This window comes from Periplaneta americana, chromosome 1, assembly GCF_040183065.1.
Source record: "Periplaneta americana isolate PAMFEO1 chromosome 1, P.americana_PAMFEO1_priV1, whole genome shotgun sequence".
Lineage (NCBI taxonomy): Eukaryota > Metazoa > Arthropoda > Insecta > Blattodea > Blattidae > Periplaneta > Periplaneta americana.
The window spans coordinates 153,925,790-153,942,704 of NC_091117.1; the positions used below are offsets into that span (position 1 = coordinate 153,925,790).

Consider the following 16,915-nt stretch of genomic DNA (forward strand, 5'->3'; position numbering starts at 1 on the left):
TATATGAAACGAGTCAAAGTCAGGATAGAAGACATGTCAGAAGAAAGCGAAATAGGGAGAGGAGTATGTCAAGGATGTCCTTTATCATCTCCCCTGCTCAACATCTACTTGCAAGATTTAGTGAAGAACTGTTTTCAGAACATAGGAGTGATAGCAGGAGGAATAAAGTGCATAAAATTTACTGATGATATAGCGTTGTTAGCAGAAGACGAGATGATACTAACATAAAGGATGCTACTCAAGCTAAATGGGATGAAGATAAATTCAAACAAGACGAAGATCATTGTCATAGGAAGAAAAGTAAGGAAGGTAAACTTGCGAATTCTAAATGAGGCAGTAGAGTAAGTGGACAGCTTCAAATACTTGAGGTGTACTATGAGCAGTAACATGAGCTGCTTCCAGGAAGTCAAAAGGATAGCAATGGCAAAGGAAGCTTTTAACATAAAAAGGAGCATCTTCTGCAGACCTCTGGAAAAACACCTAAGGAAGAGACTAGTGAAGTGCTTTGAGTGGGGTGTAGCATTGTATGGGAGCCGAAACATGGACATTACAGCGAAGTGAAGAGATGCGAATAGAATTACTTGAAATGTGGATATGTAAACGAATGAACGTGTGAAATGGACAGACAGAATTAGAAATGAAGATATGTTGGAAAGAGTGGGTGAAGAAAGAATAATGCTGAAACTGATCAGGAAGAGAAAAAGGAATTGGTTGGGTCGCTGGGTGAGAAGAAACTGCCTACTGAAGGATGCACTGAAAGGAATGGTGAACGCGAGAAGAGTTCTGAGCAGACGACATTAGGATATATGGATCATATGCAGAGACAAAGAGGAATGCAGAAATTATAAGACTGGAGAATGCTGGGTTTGCAGTGAAAGACCTGCTCTTGGGCAGAACACTATGAATGAATAGATTTCAAAAAAATACGTATTTACTTTTTTTTTGTGAAAATATGTTTTTATATGAAATAAAAATCTGTTTTTTACGCTTGGTACTTGACATTAAGAATTTTTAACTTTGTTAGATAATTGCGTTTTATCACGTGCAAAAAATATTTTGTGCGAGATCGTGCGTATTTGCTTGTTTTCCGCACAGAACCAATACGCGGTAAGTGTGAAATACCACATTCAGTATTCCCAACGTAACACACACAACAATTTCCCTCTTCTTACCGCTTAAGCGCGACATTCATTTTACTGCTTTAGGCTTTTAACATTATTTTTAGAGACGTTTAACATAGTAATAATTATAAATTGGAAACTTACCACCGCAATTTCACATAAATTGCAATGTTAATTATTGCTTTTAAATATTTGCAAAAATTAAGTAAAGTCTACTACTCCACGAAACTTATTGCATTCCTGATACAAGTAACATTAAGGAAGCCGTGAAAAAATCAACGAGATTCCAGATGCCGATGTTATTACTGCAATATGTTGTATAAATAATATTGTTAAAATATTAAAATGAAAAATAAATCATTACATAATCTTACCGTTTGTTTTAAGTTCGCATTTATAGACTGGGGGGGGGGGGGGAAGACAGATGTATATCACGGCCTGCTGGAGTATAGTAAACACAGAAAACATTTTACAGCAACAATGTTGAAGAAAGATATTTTGGTGTTCCGAAGTTGGCGTCATTAAACAGAAACCAACATGGAGATTTCATTGCAACTAATTAGAAATTCGTCTTTCAGGTATGTAATAAACGATCTTCGCACAAAATAATGTACGATACACGAGCGGTATGTTTGTTTTCATGTTCGAGGAAAAGATTGAAAAAGCGAAACGTAGTTGAGCTTTTTCAATCTTTTCCTCGAACATGAAAACGTCAACATACCGCTCTCGTAACGTATATTTCTATAATCACATAGGAATCCGCTCCCTAGATAATATCACTATGGTAACTACAGCAGCAGTAAGCCTCGTAGTCACTATTACAACAGTCTAGTATATACAGTCATGAAGCTTGAGTTTATGAGGGTACTATAAACAATAGACTGTGCAGGTACTATTTCGCATTGTCTCTACTGAGGCGATAGTAGCGATCCTAGTGGTTAGCAACTATCTATGGATGCATATTTACTATGTATTGAGCTTCGTGACTGTATATACTAGACTGTGCTACTACTGTGCGAGGTGTTACAGAACTAAGAAATTTACATTCTTACCGTTGGTGACGAAAACGTGGTCGACCTGTAACTCCTGACGCCAACACAAAGAGAACATCCGCAACCAAGCGTGAATTGCGAATGAATGAAGCTCGTTGATCGTAACTGCCGTCACCACAAACCTCGCTACCACACATACTATAGTTTTCGACCTAGTGCTTGCGGTTGAATTCTGAACGTCCATAGGCAGCAGGATTCCTTGGCGGTGGGGTCATCACGGCGCAGGGTTACCACTTAAGACGACACAGGACAAACAAGATAACTGACACAAAACCAGCTCCAATAGGGATATCCTGAACTAGCACCAACAGATAGCGCACGTGTACTTTGAGAAATGCGCTTTGCGTGTGCATTTGTTTTTCGGTATATAAACATTGAGAATATACTGTACGTAGTGTATTAGTATATGAAACACTCTTAAAAACAACTAAAAATGGCAATTTTTTGTTATGTTCCTATATGTAAAAACCAGGGAAAGCTTTTTGTCTTCAATCAGGCCCCGAAACATTATGAATATATGCTTTAAACCTCAAAAAATACAAGTAATTAAATTGCGCCTCGAAAGTGCTAGCTATTAAATAAAAGTAACTACTTCAAGTAAGGAACTGTTGACTACAGTGTCATTTTGGACGAGGGAAAAGAAAAATTAATAAAAACATGCAATCTCGACAGCGAGCTATGTTAGCTTAGATTATATGCAGTAGTTGTAGGAGTCTCCGAAGTTTACGCCTGCAGTAAACTCTCGATAAACTGGGATGTTTATTATCCAGGACTATCCGTAGTGAAATCCATTTCGTGAATAATGTTTTTAATGTACTGTACCCTAATTATTAAAACCAGGTTTTAACTTCAAATTTTCAAAATCATTCTACATAGTATTCAAAACTGCATGTCCTTAACTTACAAAACGCACGACTAATCCTGATAACTAGTGCGATCATATTATATCATCCTATTAAAAATTGCATTTGATCTTTCTGCAACTACAGAAAAAAAAAATACAAGGAATTCAGTCTCGATAGTCCCTTCCCTATAAAAAAAAGCACATTGGTGGCTGCATATCCTGATTTTAGCGTACAGTTCTTAAATATTAATGATTAAAGAGGGCAATATTCACCGTCGACTTAGTTCCTATTTTTTGTTCGTGCACCTCGCTCTCAAAGTTCTCGTTTAGGTTCATGAACATTCAATTTACTCGTATCCTATATTCTGCATACTGCAGATTCCCCCATCCATCTTGGGGAATCGTTCAATATTATACAGGTTTACGTTATTATTTATTGTAAATTAAATTAAATTATGAGGTAAGAAAATATTGAATTATATTAAATTATTCTATGTTATACAAAATAATTGTAAATATAAGTTTGACACTCACAGAAAACCAACAAACGGGAAAACGTAATCAACTCTAGCATATGACATAACATAGCCCTACAACATGTTGCGCCGCCTGGAACGCTCCTGCCATCTAGCGGTAAAACTTCGCATAAGATATCCCTATAGGACCTAATGCTTGCGGTTGAATTCTGAACGTCCATAGGCAGCAGGATTCCCTGGTGATGGGGTCATCACGGCGCAGGGTTACCACTTAAGACACAGGACAAACAAGACAACCGACACGAAACCAGCTCCAATAGGAGAGAGAGATAAAATGGCTGTCGGCTCGAAATTTTAGCGCAGTGCGATGTGTCTGATGAACGTGACTGAGGTATTTTCCACATAGTACTAATGTTCATCCAAAAATCTTAGTATCGAAATGATAAATTGTACACCAAATTATTTCCGCAAATGCGAAGAGAGCATTCCTCGGCGTCTCTTATGGATGTCAGAGATCCGGATCTTTACGCTTTAAGAAGGATGGTGGAGTAATTGGTCCAGCAAAGAGAGATGAAGAGTTCTAACCCCTGCGGAAAAATTATATGGTGCGGTCTCATACTCGATCTGAGAGGGGTGCAATTTACCAACCTGACAGGTACGCCTTTCCGACATTCCTGAAATACTAAGTGCAAATCAAAGTACCTCGAGGGATCGACCGCTCTCCACGGCCCAAACGAGACGTGTGTTAGCGCCCCCTTTCACCACAGCCCGCGGGCCCGTTTTCAATTTCCATGCATGACTTGAGAGTAATGAGGGGTCTGTGGTATGTGTGGCACTTCGCAGACTCTTTTCCACGTGATTTCTTGCTCGCAGATTCCGCAGGATTCTCGTCCCGCACCACAAATTCGATTGGAGAAAAGCAATAATTTCTAAATTGGATTAAGACTAACATGGTCCAGAAAAGAGTTCGAGTCCTTCGGGTAGCAGTAGTAGTAATAGCAGCAGTACCGGTAGTAGACGTAGCAGCAGCAGTAGCGTATAATCTTTTTAATTCGAACTCCAAAGGAAATATGAGATTCTGAGAGAATTGTAATTGTTCAAAATTCGACTTAATCAAAAGCCGATTTTCAGGAAAGTCAATTGCGTAACTGACATGATTTCATTTTACCTTGGTTTTATTCGTTCAAGAAAGGATGAAAAATGTTGGCCATTAATGTTTCGTAGCTTCAGATACATTTTAACGTTATAAATGGTGCTCATATGTATGCGAAAACAAATACTAGAATAAAAAATGCCACGAGAAACGACTAAGAATATGCAGTGAAAATGTTTTTCTTTACAAGACGTTATCGGCCTCCTCACGCAAGAAGTACAAAATTAATATTTGCATTTCCTTCCAGAAACAGAAAACAATGCACACGAAAAAAATTTATATATTTTAAAAATGCATCTACGTACACAATTGAATATATGTAATTTCGTAAAACTGGTAACGTTTCAAAAATATAATTTTCACAGATCAGAATGTTATAAGAAACATACTTTTTCGTACATAAATCCGAGCTTAGTTATCAATAGAGCCCGGATGTTTAGGCATTTATTTTGGTTAAAATAGGCAGTGAAATAGGCATTTATTATTCATGGAAACAGACAAAAAATTGATAAATACTTAATAAACTATCCCATACGGTTACATGTCACAACAAGATGCTTTTTTAAGTTGTCAACTGTCATAATGAGCCGCCTGTCAGAGAGAACGTTTTTCATGGTGAAAAAAGATCTTTCTACTTCTACTGAAGTGATTGGAGCAAACTTAAAACAATTTATTTAAGTGACAAAGATGGAATCGGTAGGGGAGAAAAGTTTACCGACTTCTTGGAAACATATGTATTGCTGGAGAATAAGATTCTCAGCAAATATTTGTGTGAGGTGAAAATATATTTTTAATTTGTACAACCGTTCTTTTTTGTATTTTGATATAATTTATGTGCGGTTTATTTTAAATGCATAAAAAATATAGAAAATGTACAATAGCGACGTAAAAAGACATTTAGCCTTAAAATAGGCAACGGGAGCTAAAACAGGCAAAATAAAAATTGGTCTATCATCCCCAAATGTGTGGAAACAGGTTTATCTCTCATAGGTCTTTCATACATACACTCAGTTTTAAAAATGCATTTTGCCTAACATCCGGGCTCTAGTTATCAATATACCTCAAACGCTGTCTTCCATGCAGTCCCTATCCTGCAGGTGTCCAATGCCTTGAGCTATAAGATGTTAGAAAAACGACGCAAATACCGAAAACTTGTTTGCAGAAAGAATCCTGGAAACGCAGTTACATCAAAATTTGTTTCCTCCAGTACAATACTTTCTCTATACCTCGTATAATTAGAACATAAAAATAAATAAAATCAGAATCGGGGGTAGCCTACAGGACGAGTCGAACCATGCCAAGTTTCAAGCTCTGGAACCGGATTTCACCCGGATCTGAGTGCAGTTTTTTTCATTTACTGCTTTGTTTAACGATGTTGCAGAAAATGGGTTTTTAAATTGGCAATGCCGAGGGATGTGGACAAATAGCTGTTGAGCCAATTTAAGCTAGCGCAACTACTTCAAGATGTAAATACAAAAGAGTGGCGTATGAATAAATACAAGCACTACAGATAAACTTTCGAAACTGTGACTGTGTGAGAATCATCTAGAATGTCCACTCACAAAATCAATGTTCAATTCGTTTCACAAAAACTGTATCAGATGCAGAAAATGACCTCAATACTAATTTAAATTAAGTACTTAAACAAGACCAGGATCTTATTTCGAGGTACAAAGTATGTAACAATTGAAATGGCTGCTAATAAAATTGTAATTGCGATAGTCTTAGCCAAAGCGGTTACTAATATGGCTGCTGTGAAGTCGGCAGAGTTAGTTATGGGTCATTCGATATCTCGTGAAATGTAGCTGCGCGGAAGGGGAAGAAAAACGTGGACTAAGAAGCTTCCCTCCCTCGCTACGTTTCCACTCGCAGGTAGTTAGCTCCCACATACCCTTACCCCCAACTGTAAGCTACCTGCCTTTGCGGTCACTTTATTTAAACGGCCACCTGGCCAAAAGGCCAATTTTCTCTGGAACCAATTGGATTTTCCATAAGTTCAATACAAGTTCTCTCTTTATTCAGCGGCCACCTCATGCGCCGGCCAGCGGCCGGGGTCTATTTGGATTGGAGCCTGACTATAACGGTCACTGTCCAACAAAAAATCTTTTCACGGATACTGTCTGACCTATTTTTTCGACGGTTAGAGGACAGGAAGCAATAGCTAAGTGTACAACAGTACACCCTCCATATCTTAGGGTTAGTTGGTTACTGTTTTATGACTCTTGTCACTTTCCACTCCGACCCTGCACAACTATAAATTATTCTTACTCGTTTTCTAAGGATTAAAACACGGACTTTTTCTAACGAAAACGTCACAGTATGTTTTAGGTAGTTAACCGTTCGATTTTTTTGTTCTCCTCTCTCTGTCTTTCTCTATATGGACCAGCTTTTACGAATTTTTCTTCTTTTCATTCACTTGATTCAGAGGAACTGTGAAGTTAGTTTGAGTGAGAAATCATGTCTAACAATAAATTTAGAATGGTGTTAAGTTTAGAGGTGAGGCGAAAAATGATTGAAGAAAGTGAGAAGGAAACATCTGCGAGAAGAATTGCAGAAATATTCAAATGTGGAAAGACACAAATAAGAGATATAATTAAGAATAAAGATGAAATATTAAAAGAATGGAAGGAAGACAGAATCTGTGTTTAGTAGTTTGAATGAGTTCGTTTACGAATGGTTCAAGTGTGCGAGGGCGAAGAAATTGCCTGTAAGTGGGCTTATGATTCAAGAGAAAGCTCTTGAAATTGCGAAAGAACTCAATGTAAGAAATTTTGTTGCTAGTAATGCGTGTTTAGAGTGCTTTAGAAAACGGCATAACATTGCATTTCGTACTGTCTGGTGAAGGAGGCGACATTGCAACCAATGTTATTGAAGAATAAAATAAATAGACTGCCTTCAATTCTTGCGGAATATGAACTCAGTGACATTTATAATGTTGACGAAACAGGTTTATTTTCAGGGTCCTCCCTAACAAAACTTAAGTTTTAAGAAAAAAAGAGTGTAAAGGGGGGAAGTTGGCAAAAGACAGGATGACCCTGCTCATTTGTTTCAATGCTGCAGGAGAAAAAGAACCACTCTTAATGATAGGGAAATCATTGAAACCGAGATGTTTGAAAAATGTTGACATGGGCTTATTGGAGGTGAAGTGGACTGCCAACAATAAAGCTTGGATGACATCATCATTGTTTGCGAATTAACTATGCGATTTCAATTCCAAGATTAAACTACAAAATCGCAATGTGACCGTGAAATTGGCGTTTCTTCCCCCAAATACATCACACCTCCAGCCCCTTGATCAAGGTATTATCCAGTCTTTTAAACTTAGGTACCGCTAGCTAGTTTGGAAAAGGATATTTGCAAAAATGGAAGAGGTTGACATTAATATGCATGAATTTTTGTACGCGCACAGTCCTAAAAAGTCAGTGAAATTCAGTATTTTCAAGCTGATTCATAAAAGAACCGCAACCTTAATCAAGCGGCCACCTGATAAAACGGCCATTTTACAAGGTAACTTCACATGGCCGCTTTAGACAGGTTTCACTGTATTTGGTTTCACGAGATAACGAATTACCTATAGGCTACTATTACTACGTTTTCACGGAGTATTCAAATCTTGAATACGCTTACTGTATTGAAATCTTCACGAAAACGGGGATTCAAAACGATCTGAATCTCGAAGTTGATACACCTAAAAAGTGGGATCAGATCGTATTCAATACGGATTGAGTTGCATGAAAACGGGTATCGTATTGAAAACTATTTCAATACGCTAAGCGCATGAACAATCGTCATTTGTTTGATCTGTCATCTGTTTTACCAACAGCGAGTGCAATTTTATATGGTGAAAAGTAGTGTTATAATCCATAATATTTTATATTTTCCTAAACGTCATTATTACCATTCTAAATTATCGACCAGAATATTAATTTTAATGCGCCTCATTTAGAAAGAGCAATGTAGTTCATAGTCGAGGCCTACAAGATGAGCAACATGCTAAGATCTAGATTACATGTTAACCAACGTAACTACTTTCGAAATTTCAATTTCCGCAATCAAATCGTTTTCAGTACGTATCGAAAATTTCATGAAAACAGGGTTCAGGAGGATCGTATTCATTACGTTGTTGTTTAGTCAACTGTCCGAAGACAGGTTTGAACCTCACAAGTGATACCAAGAAGGCACCACTTATGAGGCAACTAGGCCAGGAGATAATGGGGTAGGGATGGTGCATATATACGCGAAACAGTAAGTATATCAATTTCGCAGCAATCAGTTGGCTCAAATTACTCTTTTTTTTTTATCTTCTATTTTAGAATTAGAACTGATTACGTTTCTCCTCCCCAGAAAATGATGCCGATGAAGTTTGTAGTCTAATGAGAAGATACTATATAACTATAATGTAGTACGCCTATGGAACAATACAGTCTCCGACGACTCACTGCTACAATCATACGTGCGAGAAGGTAGGGATAAGGGAATGTAACTATTTGATAGCACAGAAACTAGTTTTCGTGTGTTAGAAAGTCTTAAAAAATTCGTTAGCATAACACAGTAGCATGTAATTCGTTTTGGTTTATACAAATTTTAATCGGCAGAATATTATTCTTAAGAAGAAATTAATTACGGGGGAAAATCGAAAAGTAACGCAGAACAACTTTTTGTGGGAACGTATTTAACAGGCAAGCAAAACGAAATAATGCAGAAAAAAGCAACAGGTTTCACCTATTTTCAACACAGGAACAAAGTCTCTCGTGACACCAGATTCAGTACATCTCGTTCATAAAACTTCGTTTTCTGGGCGTATAGCCACCTGCGCAAGACTGATTTCACTTCTTCATCCGAACCAAAGCGTCGGCCTCCTAGGAATTTTTTCATTAGCCCGAAGAGGTGAAACTCAGATGGTGCGAGGTCTGCGCTGTACGATGAGTGATTGCCGCCTCAATGCTTCTGACACTGGGTAGAGTTGCAGCGGTCACTGGTCGGCCGGAACGTGCTTCGTCAGTAAGATTTACTCGGCCTTCTTCGAAGAACCTGCACCACCTGGAGATGTTGCTATGGTCCAGACAATCAGCACCATACACCTCCAACATTTCCTTGTGGATTTCATTCGGACTTTTTTGTTCTGTTCAGGAAAACCGGACTACATCTCGCTGCTCTTCACAAGTAGACGATGCTAGCACACGTTCCATCTTTACTCAGTAGTTACCGCTAGTTCTGCTAGGGTGACACCTAATCGAGCCATTGCTGTCTGTAGCGCAAGAGTCGAACTATCTGCCAACTTTGAACTCCTAACCAAGATAGTAAGTTGTACCGTAAAGAAATTGTTGTCCGTTACTTTCCGATCCTCCCTAGTATATTTGAAGAAAATCATTAACGATGTAGTTATCTGAATACATTTTGAGCAACAGCCACTGAGAAAACGTAAAAAATTATTAAAATGTTAAAAATTAATGGAATAATCAGACGTTACTTCCTATCATAATGAATTATGATTCCGTATTAATTTCAAAACTATTTTTTACTATACTACTCTGCAAGAAATTTTAGCCAACAGACATGCTCCAAACTTGAAGGTACCGGTACGCATACTGTAGGCCTATGTATTTTTAAGATACGTAATTACTAAAAGATGCATTTATTGTCAGTAAAATGTGAGCAGATAAAAAGCAAGAACCAACAAATGGTGGATCATTAAAAATATCAGAGAAAATGAAAAGTTACCACAATGAATAAAAAAAGAACTACGAAAGTTGAATCTCAATCTCACTTACGGACAGAGGTAGAGAAATCGCGCAAGAAACGATGGACAGTTGAACATCAACTAAAACAGAACAGCTCTATGATCTGAACAGATTTTCATGACGATAACGTTTTGTGACCATTATGTATACTTACTATTAAAAAACAACAAACACAAATAGGCCTAAATGTAAAAATCTATGAAATTGTAGACCTCATACTTTAAAATGAAAATGGATGCAATATAGCGGTAATTCTGCGTAAAAAAAACTATGACAAAATACATAAACCGAAATGATGATCATTTTCTTTGGGCGAATGGTAAAGTCTCGGGAGCCAGTGGTGGATTATCGCTACGCCATTGCCTAGGGCCGCGAGCTCTAGAGACCTCCCCAATCATTGGGGAAGTTACGAGTTTGCGGGAAACTTCCCCAGTTGAAGTTACCAACATTGTAACAGTATATTAATTTTACCTCTCCATTTCCCGCGACGTACACATTACAAGTTACTGAATCCTGAGGGAGGGGCGAATTGGGAATTACGTAAATACAATGACTTAACCTCGTCGTAGTTTTAAAGACGACCGCCACTAGGCAACAAAAAAGTTTTGTAGCAAATTCTGTATTCGTAAAAGAACTTGAACTATCAAAGACTTCGCTACCGTGAAAACATACAGATTGAACTTAAAAGGGCTCCTGTTACAAATTGTGTAATGTTGATAGTTCTGGTAGGCTCTACTATAATATAAATTGGAATTATAAAATATGTAATTTCAGTATGAACAAAATATTATGTTGGCTCATTATTAATTTACTAGTTTTATTTGTAGAGGGAGGTTCCAAACATGACTAGCCTAGGGCCGCAAGGTTTTACCATATCTCACGATATAAAAAATGTTCACACATTTATAAACGACAGCATCTAGGGTATAAAAGCCTCATATGTACATTATAGAACTAAAAATAAAGCATAAATGTGACTAATTAATTACATTATATACCTAATATCAACAATACTTCCATTCGCCTTCAGTTTTTATGTTATTACTACAGCCATAGTGTTCGATAAATTTAAAGGGCGTTCCTTTCGCCATTCTCTTCGAGAAAGCAAAATGGTTTCCGCCATGATGTTTAAAGAAATTAACATGGCTTCTCCAACAGGTTGGCGCCATGATGGCCAAAGAAATTAAAATGGTTTCTGCATCAGGTTTCCGCCATAATGTCCAAAGAAATTAAAGTAGCTTCTGCATCACGAAACGTAAAACACTTTGTTAAATGTTCATAATCTTACTACGTATAACTCTGATTTAGTTACAGTATATTGCCGACTGCATTCAGTTAATGTAATGAGCAAAGCAGCATATCTTTCTACTCTGTAACAGCGGTGACGCAGTAGTCCCCGCTAAGCGAGAACCGATTATTAACAGAAACCCCATAATCTGAACATTTCTTCGTTCAATTTTGTTTAATTTCTCATTTTCTCTTTTATTCTAAAACGGACATTAATTAAATAAGAAATAACGTAGCTGTAAGCCCTTTGTATTTGTTAGTGGGTTAAGGGACTCCAGAAGATTTTCCGATATGTTTATGCTAACTATCCTCTGGTTGGGGTTCTGGCTAATATGTATCTCCATTATCAGACAGTACATCTCACTTAACGAAATGTGCCAGAGGAAGAACAATTGTTTGCATGCATCTGAAGTCTGATTAGTGTAACATGTAGCTAATCGCCGATGGATGCAATAAAGTGAGGAAAGGAACTGGCCACCCTACTCCATTATCTCCTGGTCTAGTTGCCTCATAAGTGGTGCTTTTTGGTATCACTTGTGAGGTTCAGACCTGTTTTCGGACAGTTGACACGACAAAAACAACAACTATGCTAACTAGGATACAAATTACCTAATAATTTTGTGCTTAACTCTTGCTTTTGAATTTTACTAATTTGACAGTATTGAAATCTCAGTGTCTGAGAATAGTATTTTTAAGTTATGCAATTATGACTAGTCCACTTCAGTAATGATCGCGCTAAGTGGATGAAATCAGGACAGGATTAAGCTTAGTATTTTATTTAAGGACGCTTTGAAGTGCTCGGATTATTAAAGACATGGTTACTACCGATTATGTTCACGTATCTAAAGTTGTCTCTTGAAATGCAGCGGTATAACTGTCTTCTAAAGTACGTTATTTTTCAATTCCAGCTGCCTAACTAAATTCCACCAATAATTAATTAAAATTACACTTTTAAACAGAGAGTGGATTTAAATGCACTAAAAAAACTATCACATATGTATGCATTTATCTATTTAAACAGTAAATTATGCGCTCAAAAACTCAAAGTGTGCACAAATTACATACAAAATCCTCATGTTATAACAATACACTAGAGCAGTAGCCTACATATTTAGAATTTGTTTTCCATTTAGCATTTCCAAAACACTTAAAACGCTACCAGTACAATACGACCCCCTGGAAGTTAAACTACTGCCCATCGTTCAAAGAAATCTATAGATGATGTTTCTCGTACTCGCAGAATCGCAAAATGGTATGCTTAAGTTAATTTGATACCCATGTCCACTGCCATAGGAACCTTTACACTCATATGCATTCTCGGAACAAACCACATTTTTCTTCGATTTATGTACTCTATGCCTTTTTATCGTTTATTTGACGATGCTGAATCAACTGCGCGGTTATACAGCGGTGGTGGAATTTGTGATGGCGAGATTAATACGATTCGCCATCAGACTGTCTTACATTTGCTTTACAGATGAAGAAAACCTCGGAAAAACCCAACTACGTTATTAATCCAACACGGGTTCGAACCCACGCCTTAGCATAGCCTCAAAGCATGAGCCCTTCTCGTTAACCTCAAGACCGAAACAGGGACATTATTTTGCTAACAATAAATAAGATTCTTATTCAGTAGTACATTTCTTTATGGTCGGTTCTGAATAAGCTGGGAACGGAAACAACGAGAACGAGAACGGAAATATTGTTAAATAAAATTATTTTAATATTTCTGTTCTCGTTGTCGTTTCCGTTCCAGGTTTATTGTGAACCAGCCTTTAGTTCATTTTCTTTGGAATCACTATAGTAAGCCACGATAATGTGCACTTAAGTCCACGGTAAAATAACTTACTAATTTTTACTCCATTTTTATTGTAGTTTTTGTCTCAGGAAAATACTCGTTTTATTACGACAACTCTCGTATTTTATTCAATGATATAGTACTACTTCGGCTCACTTAGGGTAACTCTTTTTTCTCGTATTACAATGTAGTGTCTATACTCATTAATTTTCCATCTCTTCGTCTGAAAGATTAAGTTACTCCACGATTCTTTCCTATAGAAATTTAAAAGCAGCGAAGGAAAGAGAAAAAATGGACTTATAATTATTTCGGATAACCAGACGTCCCCTAATTCTGGGGACAACCTCTCATTTTTAATTATTGTTCCCGGAGAATAGACGTCCTCGTTATTCCCGGAAAACAATTTGGTCTCTAAAGTTTAACTTTCGTTGCAGTAGTATTTTACTTGTAGATGATACTTAGGTAGCCTATGTTGGCGAAACTGTTGCGATTAATCTAGATTTCTATGGAAGTTGCGCCGAAATACTGTATTCTTACTGAAATATACGGAAATTCGGTAAAAAAAAAAGAAGTTGGTCAATATGATTGACATCAATGACATCATCGACGATTAGTGACAGATTAGGTCTGGTTTGTTGAGGTTTTTGATATGCTCTGAATAAGCTTGTATGTTTTTTGGTAGGCATACCAAAAGCCTCAACAAACCAAACCTAAACTGTTGCTGATCCTGGATGATGCCCGCCATATTGACCTATGTTTTCTACCGAATTACCAAATATACATTTGTGTGCACTATAAAACTTCATTATTTCATTCCAAGTAGTAAGAAGCCTGTTTACTTTGTAGCAAAGTTTTTCATCGAGAAATTAAATAGGCCTACAGTATATACGTAAATATGCAAATATCCGCACTCTCTTCCTAACATATTTCACTTTTAATGCTGCGTGGTAGTGGTAGTAGTGGAGGTGGATGTGGTAGTGGTAGTAGCAGCAGCAGTAGCAATTACTGCTGCTGATATTGTCTTTTAAAACGTATACTTTTGGTCACTAGATGTCTTCTGAAGAATGAGACAATACCTAACATGTTACCTTGCAGTTTAGCCTAAAAAAGAAATTGTATTCACAGTTTCTGCTTGCAAACAAAACTGACAATTTAAAAAAAATATGAAGCACTGTCATTGCGAAATATTCCCATTCATTTCTCATTTGTCGATATACTCCTTAACGAACTCCTCTGATAATAGAGTATTCGCTGACATTGTTGTAGTTATTTTTGGCCTATTATTATCATCCATACGTCAAAAACCTAACCAGTCAGGAAATTAATAATGGTAGAGAGACAAGGAGTTGATAGTTGTTGCTTAGAAAATAATCTAGCCCTACATTTTTAAGTAATAATTAGAATACAGTTCAAATTACAAAATATGATTCGAGATCAGCGAAAACTTCGTTCGCTAAACAATGAATGAAACATAAATCTTTGTCTCCATGAACATAAAAGGTGACTGATTTCCGTCACTTGTTCATTTATCGAAAGATTATCAAACATTCAAACATAATTTTTATTTGTCTTAATGCATAAAATCTTAACGAAGCGTTGTAGGGTCGCGGGTCAATTTCATTGAAATCGAATAGCCTAGTACTTACAAAATCAGGGCAGGTGTCAATCTTACACACATTTAATTATTACAAAAGGCAGCGAAGTGGCAACTTTACATTTATGATTAAGAAAAGCAGAGAAATGGGGCCTACGATTTGATTCGGTCTGATAGGTGTACATGCTATAAATATTTTCATTTTGAAAAATAATATTAAAGTCTTCCAAAGTATACCACAATTCTTGCTCTTTATCATCATCATCATCACATTATGCTATACGTTTTTGTATATACAGGAATACAATAAGTACAATTCATATTTTTACAAATACAATTCATTATTTTAAAATTGCATACAATATGCACTGTAGACATAACACATAAACATGGTTGATACGTGCAGACATCCCAAAAGAAAAATCAATCTTAAACAACAATTCAATGTGACAACCAACCTCAACACAAATAGGTATATTTTCTATCTTGTAGCGTGTCATTCCAGACTAAAGAAATGAGTGACCGAAGAAAACGAATTGGTAACTTCCAAAAATTAAGATAAAGTGATAATTTCCATTATTGCACTAGTCAGAAATTAATTAAAATAAAATCACATTAAATCCATTATCCCCAAATATGAGTAAAATATTTATGACCAACAGTTATTAAATTTAATAAAACCTTCGTAACTTACACGTCACTAATAATCTAATCAAATACAACGGTCTAGTATTATCACAACAATGAGATTATTTTATCCGAATCACCGTTATGTTAAAGTTACTTACTTTAATATTACATACTTTATAATGCACTTCTTTTAAAATCATTTAACCAAAAATATCTAACGCACTAACAGTGACACAAGCGAAGAAACCATGGCATTTACAAAATGTATTTTGAGAAATTCCACATAAAAATATTGGGCTTCTCACATGGAAATCTTCACTCACAACTATTAATAGAAATTACTTTTACGCATCTAACCCGGAAATGCATAAAAGATCTTTAAAAACGCTTATCAGTATTATTTTCAACACTGTCAATGTTTAATGTCATAAGATTACTTAACTCATTACGCAACTGCTTATTTGTTAAATGTGAACCGGCTTCAGCTGGCCCCAGAATGTCGACAGTCAAAATCAGCTGAGAGACAACTCGATACACATGCGACAACCGGCATTTTATAACGGCATATCGCAAAGTCAAACTAAACAACATTAAATCTACATTTACTATTCAGACAAAATACGCCACCTAAATCAACAATGACAATAACTGTAACGGAAATGAAATAACATATATTTTTGACAACAATGTTATGTTTACGTGATCTAAACAGTCTTAACCTAGACAAAGGAAATAACAAGACACATTACTCACTTCAAAAGCAGTCTACACTTCCAGTTTATCTTGTCAGGAAATGTTGAATGAGATGATGGAGTGATATATCCTGAAGTCTTCTCGTATCTATTCAGAACATCGTGTAACTGAGATCTTCTGTACAAACATCGGTTAGGAACGACACCAAGAACCGAGCACCCGCAGTAACACTCTACCGGCAGCGCTTCGCGACACGAACTGATTGTCTGACCCACTGAGAGCAAATGAATGGAATTCCCAACATGCTTTTTCAAAGATCTCCACCGGAAAGCTACTTCATCGTGTTCCTTCTGCTCTGCCGCAACCGCTCCAGCAATCCTTTGTTTCTGCTATCACTTTTCTTTATTTTTAAAATGCGAACGTGATTTGTACTTCTATGCATAACTATATGCTTATTTTAATACTTAGAAGTGTTAAGTAATTCGTCAATACAAGTTACATACTATTCCTAGAAGTTCCGTGTGTT

The 16,915-nt window shown here is 36.6% G+C and overlaps 1 protein-coding gene across 3 annotated transcripts in view; it reads right to left on the reverse strand.

The window, feature by feature from the left end:
- Cdk4 (Cyclin-dependent kinase 4) overlaps window positions 1-16,676 on the reverse strand; it is a 371,407-nt gene extending 354,731 nt beyond the window's left edge. For all 3 annotated transcript variants that reach the window (XM_069829872.1, XM_069829856.1, XM_069829863.1), the window contains exon 1: window positions 16,450-16,676. The gene's annotated coding sequence lies outside the window, so the exon portion shown is untranslated. The remainder of the gene's footprint in view (window positions 1-16,449) is intronic.
- Window positions 16,677-16,915: the final 239 nt, after the last annotated feature.